General features: G+C 45.8%; 1 non-coding gene across 1 annotated transcript; it reads left to right on the forward strand.

Annotated features, from left to right (window-relative positions):
- The first annotated feature begins 11,238 nt into the window (after window positions 1–11,238).
- TRNAF-GAA (transfer RNA phenylalanine (anticodon GAA)) lies at window positions 11,239–11,310 on the forward strand. Its single transcript has one exon. It is a non-coding gene; the product is annotated as a tRNA-Phe (tRNA).
- The last annotated feature ends 4,728 nt before the right edge of the window (window positions 11,311–16,038 follow it).

Here is a 16,038-nt window from a genome sequence, read left to right on the forward strand (position 1 = left end):
CCAGTGGAAGACATTGATGGAAAATACTGCACATTTACATCCCAAAGTATAAGTTAGGGGCTTAATTTTAGCCTAATGTGATTTGAAATGGGAAACCATAGTTGCAAAGAGCCCTGAAAGTGACTAAACTCCAGTGGGGGTTGGGAATAACGGTGACATGACAGACCCTTACAATAGCTCGCGCCACACAATAGGCTAATGAAATCACTTACCTGACACACAGTGTACTTTTTGAAAACTGAAAATGCACTTAACATCTCTGCAGCTGATATGCCACAGACTTTTTTCCTATGGAGAAGAACATTACATGTTAAATTATTTGTTATATCTTTTTAAGTTGCCAGGAAAATCTCTGTGATTTGCCAGTACAACTTCCTTAACTTGTACTGGGGGAAGAAAAGTCTCTGAAAAACAACAACAACAACAACAAAAATCCTTTCTTGGTTTTAGAAGAGAAATATGGAAAGGAGAATGATAAATTGGTCAGGAGAAAGGTTGATGTGACCAGAGCCACAGGAACGAGTTTAAAGTAAGAGTTATCCTGGTTTCCAGTGAAACTTGGGATGGGGAATCCTTCAGTCACTGAGAGCTGAACTTTATTTTGACTTTATTTTGTGTGAAACCTGAAACATTCTCCATCTTTGGATAAGAGGAATAGAATGGAGTCGCAGGTAGATGGTAAATGTGTTTTGAAGACAGTACTTTTTTCCATGAAAAAATTCTTGATCCCACTACCCCACCTCATTGATCTGCTTGCCTTTAGGGCAAAACTTCTCAAAAGTTCACTGTTCCCTCCTGAAACCACTCCACTTCAAGCTTTTGCCTCCACTACTTAATAAAACCAGGCTTCCCTGGTGGCTCAGTTGGTAAAGAATCTGCCTACAATGCAGGAGACCTGGGTTCAGTTCCTGAGTGGGGAAGATTTCCTGGAGAAGGGAATGGCAACCCACATCAGTATTCTTGCCTGGGAAGTCCCATGGAGAGAGGAGCCTGGCGGGCTACAGTCCATGGGGTCGCAAAGAGTCAGGCACGACTGAGCGACTACCACACTTAATAAAACCACAGGATTCCCCGGTGGCTCAGACAGTAAAGAATCTGCCTGCAATGCAGGAGATACCAGGGTCGGAAAGATCCCCTGGAGAAGAGAATGGCTATCCACTCGAGTATTCTTGCCTGGAGAATTCCATGGACAGAAGAGCCTAGTGGGTTAGATTCCATGGCGTTGCAAAAGAGTCGGACACAACTGAATGACTAACACACACACTCACTTAATAAAAACCACACTTGTCACTTGTTATCAAAGGCCTCTACATAACTCCATGCAATGATCAGCTAGTACTCCTCTTACTAGGCCTATTGGCTGTTTGTTTTCATATATATATATTTTTTTTTTGGCTGCATTGAGTCTTAGTTGCTCCACTTGGGATCTTTAGTTTCAGTATTTAGGATCTGGTTCCCAGTGTATAGTTGCGTGCCCACTCAGTGATGTCCATCTCTTTGTGACTCCATGGACTGTAACCCACCAGATTCCTTTATTCAGGGATCAAACCCAGGCTCCCTGCATTGGGAGCATGGAGTCTTCGCCACTGGGCCACCAGGGAAGTCCTTGGCTGTTTTTAACAAGGCTGATCATGCTTTTCTCCTTAAAACACTTATCTTTCAGGATCCTGCTGCCTCTTTTTTTTTCCTCAGCCTTTCTCTCTCTACTTGGATACCTCAAGGCACTTTCAGTTCAGTTCAGTCACTCAGTCATGTCCGACTCTTTTTTATATACATCCAAAACAAGACTCAATATCCATCCTGAAAATTTGTGTTTCTGCATACGTATCTGTTAACAGAATCCACCTGCGATGTGGGAGACCTGGGTTTGATCCCTGGGTTGGGAAGATCCCCTGGAGGAAGGGATACATGGCAACCCACTCCAGTATTTTTGCCTGGAGAATCCCATGGACAGAGGAGCCTGGCGGGCTGCAGTCCGTAGGATCGCAAAGAATCAGGCACGACTAAACAACTCAGCACACACACACACACAGCCTTTCTTCACCACTTCCGCTGCTACCCCCTTGGTTCAAGTCATTGGCCTCCCTCCCCTGGGTGATGGCAACAGTCTCCAAACTGCATTCTGTTTCTGCTCCCCTGCCCTACCTCACAACCTATCCTCAACACACCAGCCCAGAGAGCTTGTTAGCATCACATCAGATCCCAGGATCCAGACTCGGGTTCTTCGTCTGTTATCCTGCTGTCTTCCTCCTTCCAGCAAGGGCCATGGTCACTTCTAGGGAGGGAAAAAGGCAAGGATTGGTGGAGTTAGGATCTGAGTCGAGCCTGAATAAAAAAAGAGAATTTGAATGGGTTAGGGAAGACAGTGCACTCTGGGGAATGCCCTGGGCAAGATCCTTAATGCATCCAGTCTCCTGATGCAGTCAAACATTGGAGAAGGGCCTAGTGGTGTAGACTTCCCTCCTTCAGATTGGGAAGTGTCTGGTAAGATCAATTTGGGACAGCTGGGAAGGCCTTGAATGCCGTGTTCAGGAGTTCGGTCCTTCCTCTGCACTTAGCCATAGGTTTGGGCAGCCGGGCAGTGAGAGCAACTCTGAAATTCACTTAGCATAGTTATCTCAGCTGCCTGCCAAGTAGTCTATTTAGTCCAATTCACAGGCAGAGCTTTGTTGAGCATTGAGAAGTCACTTGCTCCATGTGAATCCAATCACCACGGCAGGCACACCTCAAAGAGCGAACACACAGCCACCTCTGAAAAAGCCTGCCCCAGACTCTGGCAACTCAACGCGTGAGTATGCTTTTCAAACGTCTGACACTGCTGCTTAGAAAAGATATTATGGGACCAATCCCTGATTTGACCTTTTGTATCTCCATCCATCCCACTGTGCTGAAAGCAATTATGTGCATCTTGTGTGTGGCTGCTGGAATGGGGAGTCACTTAGCTGGGGTCCTTTGCACACTCCAACTGTCCCCTCATTCATTCCTTCCTCCCAGTCTCACCCGGGGCCGCACAGCGGGCCTCCTCCCGCTGCTCGGCTGAGTCTGAAATGGCATCTGGGGGAGGCGAGCAGGGGTGCGAACAGGTGGAAACAGTTCTGTCATGGTGATTAGCGTTCCCTCGACCAGGCACAGCTCCAGGTGGAAAGAGGGGACAACAGTGGGGTAGGAAGGAGGAAAGAGGCAGTGGAGCAGGAGGCAGAGGAGGGCGGAACCCTTTGTCAAAGGCCAGCCAACATCCTACATGAACTTCCTACGGAACAAAGCAAGCCTGGTGTCAGGGTGGGTGGTCATGGTCTCTGTCTAGAGATGGGTGACCTGTCAGCTGTGTGTGCTGACCTCTGTGTGCTCATGCCTATGTGTTAAGTGTGCACAGGTGTCCACGTCTGTGTGTGTGAGAATGCACAAGAGTCTGTGGGTGTCTGCATGTCATTGTGTACTTTCCAGGCGGCTGTGCGTTATGTTTGTGTATATACACACAGGTCTGGATGCCTAAGGGAATGCATGCTGGTGTCTGTGTATGTTCGGCTGAGGGTGCATGTATTCATGATGTATTCATGTGTTCACCCGGGTCTCCTGCATTGCAGGCAGATGCTTTACCATCTGAGCCACCAGGGAAGCCCCATTCATGATGGCAGGCATAGCATTTCTGCATACAGTATATTTGTGTGCATAGTCTGTGTATGGGGTACTCATCGGTCTGTGTGAGAAAGGGGCTGGGTGGGGCAGAGCTCCTCAACCTTTGGAGGGAGCAATTCAGCATGACCATGGAAGGCACCCCAATCCTAACCTTTGCTAAACAGCCTAAGTGTCTGGTCCTTCGGGAACTGCTGCCCCTGACTCTGTTCCTCACTTGCCCCAAACCTGACCTCTAAATATAATTGAAAGACAGACTCAGACCCAAGAAAGAGGTCCAGAAAGACAGCAGTGGGAGAGGGTTAAACTGTTGCAGGCAAGACCCTGGAGAAAACGGGAGGGGAAGATCGAGGATCTTTTCTGAGCTTCTGTATATAAATAATTGACGGTGGAAAAGTGAGCTGGCCTCTTGGGCAGGAGGTAAATGCAGACAATGAAATAATGGTGAGGAAAGTGATCCCCTCCCGGCCCAGGCTCACCCCTGATAGAGTTGAGACTAAACTGGAGACGGAAAGGAAACTAAACTGGCAGGTCGGGGAAGCTCATTAGAACTGACCTGGACCACTTCCAGGCTCTCCACCCCCAGCACCAGGTTCAGTCGCTTGATGTTGCCACCATTGACTCTGGAAACGAGGGCAGAGAGGAGAAAATTAGCAATGCCTGCAATCAGAACCATATATTGTTATCCAAAAAGACCTCCTGAACGCAGCAGATTTTGCAGCAATTGGCAATTTCCTGCCACTCCAACTTGCAATCAGCAACATGTGACCCTGCGTGACCTTTTCACCCATTCCAGGTCACCTTTGGGCCTCTCAGATTATTCTCAAGGTAGGGAGGGGTTGATGAAACCCCAGGGTCACGTTGTCTGTTTTTAAAATCATCAAAGATTCTCACTCAGACCGACCTTTTATGATTACTCATTGATTGCTCATTGTATGCAAGTTAAGAATAGACATACAAAATAAAAATTATTCATGAAGATATAACCTGGAAATAATCAACATTTAGTATTTGATGTATATCTTCCTAGGCTTTTCTCCCCCTCTGTATGTCACTGTATCCATGTATATCTACAAGCTGTTTTATAACTAATTTTTTCACTTACTATGTCTTAAATGTAATTTCGTGTCAATAAAAATCTACACCATTGTTTCTAATGGCTGCTAAACGTCTCATTGCTTGGGCATACCATGATTTATTTAACCAATCTTTGTTAGATATTTAGGTTTTTCTTTTTCGTCCAGATTTTGAATTTTGGAATCATAATGCTCAATGAGGTTTGCTTTTTTTTTTTTTTAAGTCTTTCATGGTCCCTTTGGTGAAGTGGTGGCAAAGGTGACATTAAAAACAGAGAGCTGGTGTCAAAGGTAATAAGAAAAGCAGAGAACTTGACCCTGGGTTTCATCACCCCCTTCCCACCTTGAGAATAATCTGAGGATTCCCAAAGGTGATGTGGGATGGGTGATGAAATCATGCAGGTCCCACCCTGGGGGCTGGAAGCTGGAGTTGTAGGAAGCTGCCAGTTATCATGACATCTAGTGTTGGGAGGGCTTTCCAGAGCTATGTGTGTGTTACCTGACTGCAGGCACTTCTAACTTTCTCTTGGAAGCAGCCTTTCTGACCAAGCTCCAGATACAATGGTGGCACCATCAGGGCCCCTACAGGGAACAACCGCTCTCTGCCCTCAGTCCTTCCAGACAGCAGAGAGAACCAGGACAGAGAGCAGAGACTTCCAGCAGATGTGCTCAGGCTCAGCAAAGGGCTTCTTCCTATTGTGCAGCACTCACTCTCGTTTTCATTTCTACCTGACTCTGCTAATTCTTGTTTTGCCTGCTTCTGTTCCCAAATTGGAGTTCCTTACAATCAGTTCTGCTCAATCAGTTTCCTCTTTCATGTCATTCATACACATTTATTAAACACCTTTTATGTGCCATTCCATTGTAACGGTACTTGGGAAGACGAAGATAAGTAAAGCACGGTGGTCATGGTGGAGAGGTCTGACAGAATGTGGTCCACTGGAGAAGGGAATGGCAAACCGATTCAGTATTCTTACCTTGAGAACCCCATGAACAGCATGAAAAGGCAAAATGATAGGATACTGAAAGAGGAACTCCCCAGGTCAGTAGGTGCCCAATATGCTACTGGAGATCAGTGGAGAAATAACTCCAGAAAGAATGAAAGAATGAAGCCAAAGCAAAAACAATACTCACCTGTGGATGTGACTGGTGATAGAAGCAAGGTCCGATGCTGTAAAGAGCAATATTGCATAGGAACCTGGAATGTCAGGTCCATGAATCAAGGCAAATTGGAAGTGGTCAAACAAGAGATGGCAAGAGTGAACGTCAACATTCTAGGAATCAGCGAACTAAAATGGACTGGAATGGGTGAATTTAACTCAGATAACCATTATATCTACTGCGGGCAGGAATCTCTCAGAAGAAATGGAGTAGCCATCATGGTCAACAAAAGAGTCCGAAATGCAGTATTTTGATGCAATCTCAAAAACGACAGAATGATCTCTGTTCATCTCCAAGGCAAACCATTCAATATCACAGCTATCGAAGTCTATGCCCCAATCAGTAACGCTGAAGAAGCTGAGGTTGAACGGTTTTATGAAGACCTACAAGACTTTTAGAACTAACACCCCAAAAGATGTCCTTTTCATTATAGGGGACTGGAATACAAAAGTAGGAAGTCAAGAAACACCTGGAGTAACAGGCAAATTTGGCCTTGGAATGCAGAATGAAGCAGGGCAAAGACTAATAGAGTTTTGCCAAGAAAATGCACTGGTCATAGCAAACACCCTCTTCCAACAACACAAGAGAAGACTCTACACATGGACATCACCAGATGGTCAACACCGAAATCAGACTGATTATATTCTATGCAGCCAAAGATGGAGAAGCGCTATACAGTCAACAAAAACAAGACCGGGAGCTGACTGTGGCTCAGATCATGAACTCCTTATTACCAAATTCAGACTCAAATTGAAGAAAGTAGAGAAAACCACTAGACCCTTCAGGTATGACCTAAATCAAATCCCTTATGATTATACAGTGGAAGTGAGAAATAGATTTAAGGGCCTAGATCTGATAGATAGAGTGCCTGATGAACTATGGAATGAGCTTCGTGACATTGTACAGGAGACAGGGATCAAGACCATCCCCATGGAAAAGAAATGCAAAAAAGCAAAATGGCTGTCTGGGGAGGCCTTACAAATAACTGTGAAAAGAAGAGAGGCGAAAAGCAAAGGAGAAAAGGAAAGACATAAGCATCTGAATGCAGAGTTCCAGAGAATAGCAAGAAGAGATAAGAAAGCCTTCTTCAGCGATCAGCGCAAAGAAATAGAGGAAAACAACAGAATGGGAAAGACTAGAGATCTCTTCAAGAAAATCAGAGATACCAGGGAACATTTCATGCAAAGATGGGCTCAATAAAGGACAGAAATGGTCTGGACCTCACAGAAGCAGAAGATATTAAGAAGAGGTGGCAAGAATACACAGAAGAACTGTACAAAAAAAGATCTTCACGACCCAGATAATCATAATGGTGTGATCACTAATCTAGAGCCAGACATCTTAGAATGTGAAGTCAAGTGGGCTTTGGAAAGCATTGCTACAAGCAAAGCTAGTGGAGGTGATGGAATTCCAGTTGAGCTGTTTCAAATCCTGAAAGAAGATGCTGTGAAAGTGCTGCACTCAATATGCCAGCAAATCTGGAAAACTCAGCAGTGGCCACAGGATTGGAAAAGGTCAGTTTTCATTCCAATTCCAAAGAAAGGCAATGCCAAAGAATGCTCAAACTACCGCACAATTGCACTTATCTCACATGCTAGTAAAGTAATGCTCAAAATTCTCCAAGCCAGGCTTTAATAATACGTGAACCGTGAACTTCCAGATGTTCAAGCTGGTTTTAGAAAAGGCAGAGGAACCAGAGATCAAATTGCCAACATCCGCTGGATCATGGAAAAAGCAAGAGAGTTCCAGAAAAACATCTATTTCTGCTTCATTGACTATGCCAAAGCCTTTGACTATGTGGATCACAATAAACTGTGGAAAATTCTGAAAGAGATGGGAATACCAGACCACCTGACCTGCCTCTTGAGAAATCTGTATGCAGGTCAGGAAGCAGCAGTTAGAACTGGACATGGAACAACAGACTGGTTCCAAATAGGAAAAGGAGTACGTCAAGGCTGTATATTGTCACCCTGCTTATTTAACTTACATGCAGAGTACATCACGAGAAATGCTGGACTGGAAGAAACACAAGCTGGAATCAAGATTGCCAGGAGAAATATCAATAACCTCGGATATGCAGATGACACCACCCTTATGGCAGAAAGTGAAGAGGAACTAAAAAGCCTCTTGATGAAAGTGAAAGAGGAGAGTGAAAAAGTTGGCTTAAAGCTCAACATTCAGAAAACGAAGATCATGGCACCTGGTCCCATCACTTCATGGGAAATAGATGGGGAAACAGTGGAAACAGTGTCAGACTTTATTTTTTGGGTTTCCAAAATCACTGCAGATGGTGATTGCAGCCATAAAATTAAAAGACGCTTACTCCTTGGAAGAAAAGTTATGACCAATCTAGATAGTATATTCAAAAGCAGAGACATTACTTTGCCGACTAAGGTCCGTCTAGTCAAGGCTATGGTTTTTCCTGTGGTCATGTATGGATGTGAGAGTTGGACTGTGAAGAAGGCTGAGTGCCGAAGAATTGATGCGTTTGAACTGTGGTGTTGGAGAAGACTCTTGAGGGTTCCTTGGACTGCAAGGAGATCCAACCAGTCCATTCTGAAGGAGATCAGCCCTGGGATTTCTTTGGAAGGACTGATGCTAAAGCTGAAACTCCAGTACTTTGGCCACCTCATGCGAAAAGTTGACTCATTGGAAAAGATTCTGATGCTGGGAGGGATTAGGGGCAGGAGGAGAAGGGGACGACAGAGGATGAGATGGCTGGATGGCACCACTGACTCGATGGACGTGAGTCTGAGTGAACTCCGGGAGATGGTGATGAACAGGGAGGCCTGGCACGCTGCGATTCATGGGGTCGCAAAGAGTCGGACACGACTGAGCGACTGAACTGAACTGAACTGGCGTTCAGGTATTTCCCCTGAACAGATGCAGGAAACAAAGACACAAAGCCCAAATCACAGTTCTCATCTTCCAACCCCAGGTGAATGCCTCCCTACTCCATAAATCCTCTCTAGGCAGGGGTCAAGGTTTGCCTGTCATGACTCCCACATCTCCACGGCACAGCCCTGACCACAGGACTATCCACACTTGAGACCAAGAGCCTCTCAAGGCCAAAGACTGGCTTTTACTCACCTACTGTGCGCAGTGCCTGACCAGTGTTGGACACAGAGAGAAAATGCTTAGTGAGTACTGCTGCATGCAGTGTGGTCCTGACCACCCTCCAGCCTTAGCCCCACTGGATTGTCATTCTGTTGTTTGCATGGATGACCAGTCCCCTCCACTCTCATCAAGGATCTCAGCTAAGCTCTGAAGCCAAAATGGTGGGTTCAGGTGCTTCTTTTTATACTTACTCTGTGATCCTGGATCAGTCACCTAGGATGCCTGTGCCTCAGTGCCCTCATCTATGAAGTGGCGATGAGAATAGGACCTAGCTTGTCACCCGGTGCAGTTAGGATCACTCGGTTAATATTTGTAAAGCACTGAGAATCAAGTGGGCATGTTTCTAGCTCTTAATAATGGCCAGCTGTAACCATGACTGTGATTCATGTTTCAGTCAAACTTGCAAAGTTTGGCTTCTTATGATTATCTTTTTTGACTCCTTTTCTTAAAAAAAAAAATTTTTTTTCTTTGACTGCAGCAGGTCTTAGTTGCGGCATGTAGTGTCTAGTTCCCTGACCAAGGATGGAACTCGGGCCCCCTACACTGGGAGGTGGAATTAGAGCCACTGGACCACCAGGGAAGTCCCTCTTTTGACTCTTTAAAAGTAGCTCTGCTCTCTCAGGTTGTCCTCCCCAGAGACCTGGACCAAGCCTCTTGCAAGCTATTAAGCATAGTGTGAACTGTGCTGTCCACGTTACCCAAAGCAGAGATCCTACCCTGCATTTCTCTTCCGCATCTGGCAGTTATTGGCCTCTTTCCAGCTCATGTCTCAGAGATTAAAGGACATCTTCAGCCCACCACCTTTATACGATGGAAATCTGACCTTTGGTTCCAAGATGGCCTTTATAACTTTATCCAGGATCTCAGGAGCCCCACTTACGCTATTACAGTGTTGGTAGCTTGTGGTGATGTCTAAGCTTCTGAGGTGGGCACATACACTCCCAGGCATATTGGCACATTGGTGGTGGTGGTTTAGTTGCTCACTTGTGTCTGACTCTTTGCAACCCCATGGACTGTAGCCCACCAGGCTCCTCTGTCCATGGGGATTTCCAGGCAAGAACACTGCAGTGGGTTGCCATTTCCTTCTCCAAGGGCTCTTTACAACCCAGGGACCAAACCCATGTCTCCTGGGTCTCCTGCATTGCAGGTAGATTCTTTACCCACTGATTTATTGGGGAAGCCTCATTGGTACAGTGTCTCCAGTCAAAAGAAAATGACACTTGTTCCAGGTTGTACAACTAGGCTTGGGAATGAGTTGCATGGAATTATACACATCCTCAGTGTCCTTTGTGATCCATCTATAGTACACGTTTTAGCAGGGTCTTGTCTGGAGCCAGAAAAACTACATGGGGCTGGAGCAAAGCAATTCCTTGATGTGAAGGAGGCAAAGTCTATCCCTAGAACACTCATCTATCCATTCAGGCCCAGCTTATTGATTCCTGTCGTGAATATTCTTTGAATAGCTACTATGTGCCAGGCAGTGTCTGGTGTTGGGATAGTACCAAGTCCAACATGGAACCTGTACCCTTGGAACTCACAGTCAGCAGTGCATTATGTGCTACGATTCAGGAAGCACAAGGAGCGATGGGATATGTGGCAGGGGCATCAAACCCAGACTGAGATGAGTAGGGAAAGCTTCCTGGAGGAAGTAAGATCTGAACTTGAAAGATGGTTAGGAGTTAAGGCAGCCAAAGAAGTGAGCACAGTATGTCTAAAGTCAGGAAAGTGAAAGAGAGCAGGGAATGATCAAGTGTATAAAATCAGATGCTACAGAATTAAACCCTTACAAAGGCAAGAGTGAAGGGAGAGAAAGCTGGGGAAGTAGGCAGGGGCCAGATCCTGACGGGTGTTCTGAGCCTTGTTAAGGAGTTGGACTGTGGTCCCTTTTCCCAAACACTCTACCCATGTCCGATTCCTTCTGATTCCCAGTTATGATGTCTGCTGATAAGGCTTAATATCCGTGAGGAAAGTGGAGGGGGCTGCATTTTAGAAGTAACCTCAGAGGAAGAACAAAAAAATTTCATCTGAGAGAAGGACGCTATCATGACATCCAGTGGAACGGACATCTTGGAAGTGAGGAGCTCTGCCTAAATCCTCTTAAAGCTACAACTTGTAAGTAGCTGCTTGCTTTTAGACTCAGGGAACAATTTACTTTATTCCTGGTTTTCATAAGAGTCGGATGAGCCAACTTTTGCCTCATAAGGACACAAAACAGTGTGAGACTAGAAGCCAGTAAGCATGCAGGAGGGCTTCCCTGGTGGCTCAGAGGTTAGAGCGTCTGCCTGAAATGCAGGAGACCTGGGTTCGATTCCTGGGTTGGGAAGATCCCCTGGAGAAGGAAATGGCAACCCACTCCAGTATTCTTGCCTGGAGAATCCCATGGATGGAGGAGCCTGGGGGGGCTACAGTCCACGGGGTGGCAGAGTCGGACACAACTGAGCGACTTCACTTTCACTTTCAAGCAGGCAGGAGCAGTTTAAATAGACTTAAGTGGGGTGGCCTGTGTGACAGGGTCTTGAAGACAGCACATAATGGACATTAAATAAATACCTGCTGAACTTGCTGGCAGCATTTCTGCTAACCATATGCAGATGCTCATCCTTCCTGAGTGCCAGGCACAGGGTGCAGTGAGAGGGGCAAAGAAGTGCAGGACTGGGGAGCTCATGGTCCAGCCCAGCAGCTCAGGCATCTCCACTGCCAGTGCTCACGACAGATAGTGTAAATGCACACGGCGGTGCACGGTGGATGGTGAGACAAGAAGAGCTTTTGGAGCTCTCTTCTGGACAGTTTCCTGGAGGAGATAGGACTCGAGGAGGACCAGAGAGTATTACCCAGGTAGAGATGATGGGAGCCAAGGATGGGAAGGTGGGATGTGTTTTGCTAAGAGCTGAGAGGCCTGGGGGGAGGATGGGAGAGGGAATGGGACCACAGTAAGCAAAGGCCTGAGCAGAAAATGCAGCCCCAGCCAACCATGGTTCTGCAGTCAGCTAGACTGGAGGTGGAACCCAAGGGTCATCTCCTATAAGCTGAATGAATCTAGATAAACTACTTACCTTCTGTGAGTCTCAGTTTTCCTCATCTTTACACTAATAAGAACTCAACTAACATGAAGAGCAACATGGCATCATCCCTCAGCTACAGAGCCTAAGAGCAAGGATTTAGGGGGTCAGATAGAACTGGTTTCAAAGGACTGGAAAAAAAAATAACCAATCAGCTAGCAAGGGCTGAATGTGAATGCAGATGTATGGTGTGGCAGACAGTGTTGAGTGAAAGGAGTGGAGAAAAAGGGGGTGACATCAAGATTCCTTAAGTTCTATTGACCTGGAGGTGGTGAGACTTCCATACTGGTTTCTAGTGGAAAGTTTTGCTGTGGATCAAAATCCAAAGAGCAAAAGTGTATGATATTTTCCATCACAGGCAGATCAAGGCTATGGAGGTTTAGCTGTCATTTTGTTTTTCCTCCTGAGGCAAGTAAATTTGAAAGCAGAAGCATATTCTCTACCCCCACACCCTCCCCCACTCCCACCCCTCCCCCACAGCTCCAGAGTTGCACCAGGTCTTGCTAGGTTAGAGGGGGGTCTTTCTCACAGGAAATGGAACACAGGGCAACCAGGGCCCCAGCCTCTGCCTTCCTCTGCCCTGCCTGGCTCTGAACTCTACCCATTCTGGCTGCCTTTAATTCCTTAGCTGCCATTTCTACCTCATATCTAGAAAAGATCCCTTTCATTAACATATTTGTTTACGTTTGTTTTTTTTACACTAAATTGTCGAGTGCCTTTTAATGTGTTGGAGTTGCATCAAGTTTTCACACTCTGCTGGGAAAGGCAGACACATACAGGTAACATTTATCGCAAGTGATAATTACTTTCATAGGGGAATGAGCAGGTACTATAGTTGCTTAGAGGTGAGGATGTAATTTACACTCCAAAGTGCAGTGCCACCGCCCATTGACTCTCTCTGTCCCCAGTCCCTAGCTGGAGGGCAGTTCAGTTCAGTTCAGTTCAGCCGCTCAGTCGTGTCCGACTCTCTGCAGACAAGAACTGCATGAACTCCCCCATGAACTGCAGCACTCCAGGCCTTCCTGTCCATCACCAACTCCTGGAGTCCACCCAAACCCATGTCCATCGAGTCGGTGATGCTATCCAACCATCTCATCCTCTGTCGTCCCCTTCTCCTCCTGCTCTCAATCTTTCCTAGCATCAGGGTCTTTTCCAATGAGTCGGCTCTTCCCATCAGGCGACCAAAGCATTGGAGTTTCAGCTTCAACATCAGTCCTTCCAATGAATACCCAGGATTGATCTCCTTTAGGATGGACTTGTTGGATCTTGAGCCACGGTCAATATGGAGAGAACACACCCTCCAAGGGGACCTGGGTATACGGACACCCTTGGGCTCAGTGACCAAGCCTGGGCTGAATGTTTCTTATCACTTGTTTATCTGAAAATCTTGGCTGCATGTCTTCTGTGTACATAGCTGCATACTTGATGTTTTCTTGTTACGAGCATGAGATGTGGACTGTCTCCAAGGAGTTTACAGTCTAACTGGAGAGTTTAAAAACTAAGATAGCAAATGGATGTAGCAGGGAAGAGATTTTTTTCTCCTTCCCCTTTGTTTTTGGATCCAGGTGCCTAGCAGGGTGAGATAACAGTGTAAGAGAGACACTTTTTAAGCCTTTATCTAAGTTGGCCCATACAGAGTTCACTAACGATGTGTGCCTACTAGGCGTTTGAAATGTTGCTAGTATGCCTGAAAAACTAAATTTTTAATGTAGATCAATTAAAAAATATTTATATATTTGGCTGTGCCGAGTCTTAGTTGTGGCACGTGGGATCTAGTTTTCTGACCAGTGATCAAACCCTGGCCCCCTGCACTGAGAGCACAGAGTCTTAGCCACTAGACCACCAGGGAAGTTCCAAGTGTTGTTTAATTTTAATTAATAATCTATATAGCTCCATATGGCCTGTGGCTAGCATTTGGATGGCACTGCTCTAGCATGAAGGGTAGATAGCCTAACAAGAAGTAAGATCCTGGAGATGAGCACAAAGAGATAAAAGGACTCATGGGCTGTTTGAGAAGGAAGAAGACGTGGACAGTCCAAAGGTGAAAAAGTTTCCTCTGCCAATCACGAGGAAGCAGACATTTAAAAAAACGCTAATACCAGTGCAAAAAAACTAAGTGGTAGGCCACACAGGTATGAGTTCACTTACATGAAATATTCAGAATGGCTAAATTCATAGAGTCAAAAAGTCAGTGAGTGGTTGTCAGTGGCTGGATTCAGATTTTCATAGATTCCTCATTGGTTGGTGAGTCTTTGCTGCTGTCCCTCTACAGAGACGGAGACTTGATTGTATTCCGCCCTCAGAGGTAAAACGTGTTCCCAGCTTTGGGAGAACGAGGACCCATGGCTTCAAGCTGCCCCTAAAGACTCTTCTCATTCTGGGCCTACACTAAGACTTCCCTGGGGGGCTGAGGACCTTTTTTCCTTCAGGGCCTTAAGACAAGTTGAAAGAGCATGGAGGAGAGAGAGATCTTTCTGGAAATCAGATTTCCTTTCTATGCAGCAACTTCTGGCAGGCCTAGGAGAGCAGAACATCTCAAAATTCACCTGCAGAAAGGGAAGAAAGAAAAGTCCATTTACACTGGGAAAAATACCACACTTACCACTGACCGGAAAAGCTCTGTCTAAGTTAGGAGTGTAAAATTAGACCCTTTGGCTTGACCATTGACTGAAATTGCTGTAGGCTGATCTCTTAGTAAAGACACACACACACACACACAGACGCGCCTTCTGACCCTGTCCTCCCCCTTCCATCTAGGGGAGGAGATGATTGCATCATGGTTCTCCCTGGCGCGCACAGCACACCAAGTGTTCGTCTATATTTAGCTAACATGAAGTCACTGAAACCCTATGCCCGCTAAATGCAATTGCTGCTTTGTTATTTGTTGCTCACATGGCTTCTATCCTGACTGCTCCACATAGTTTTCATCCTGAGATGAATTTAAAAGGACCGAACAACTTCTTATGGCTGGGAAAACTGCTCGGGGAGTAAGAACTGAAATCCCAAGTCAATGAGCCCCCCTGGAAGGGACCCTGAGATGAACACTTGATATCTCCTGTGAGCCAGGGAGACCTCAGTTATCCTCATTCTTGAATGCGGGGTGGGGAGGGGGGGTAGTCTGCAGTTCTACTTAACTGGTAAAAGCAGCTGCTTGGATCACTGGCTCCCAGTAATGGTCCCAACTCCACTTTCCTAGCAGTCAGGAACGTCACAGCGAACACGGAGCAGCAGCGCTGACATTACAAGTGGATGAGGGATAGGGGCTGCCCACAGGGTGTGAGTCCAGAGCTTCAGCCTGCTGTTGGCTATTGCCTCAGTCTTATGCTTGGGGCCTCCGTCCTCTGGCTTAAGGCTCTGAACTTGGGGTGTGTGTGTGTGTGTGTGTGTGTGTGTGTGTGAGAGTCCCACTTTTCAAATTTTTGTTTCTTACACTTTTCCCTCGCTTTGGATGACAAAGACGCCTATCAGGGAACCCAGTTTTGTTTTAACAAACGTAATAGCTTCAGGGGAGCAGGCAAAGAAATAAGGCAAATATCATTGAAAATATTTCTAAAGTAGATAAGATTTCATAGAAGTATTTTTCATAGCAAAGTAAGATATTCCTGAGGCTAGGGATTCTGTACAAAATTTAGAAACCAGTTGTCACGTCTTTATACTCTCAGACGTCACTGTGCTCTTGTTCTCTGTTTTATCAATTAGGACTTTTGTTTTTCTCCTAAAACTTGATATTTTTATGGTGAAAAATACATAAGATGACATTCAAAAAATTTAAAAAAGCACTCTCTGAAAGTAATGTTTTGTTTTGCTTGTTTGTTTTGGCTGTGCTGTGCAGCTTTCGGGATCTCGGTTCCTCCAACCAGGAATTGAACCCGCACCCTTCGCAGTGAGAATGCAGAGCCCTAGCCACTGAATCCCCAGGGGATTCCCTGAAAGTACTGTTCTTATACCACAGATTTGATTAAAAGTGAGTAAATATTCCAGAAAAGCATCAA

The sequence above is a fragment of the Budorcas taxicolor genome, chromosome 11 (assembly GCF_023091745.1).
Source record: "Budorcas taxicolor isolate Tak-1 chromosome 11, Takin1.1, whole genome shotgun sequence".
Lineage (NCBI taxonomy): Eukaryota > Metazoa > Chordata > Mammalia > Artiodactyla > Bovidae > Budorcas > Budorcas taxicolor.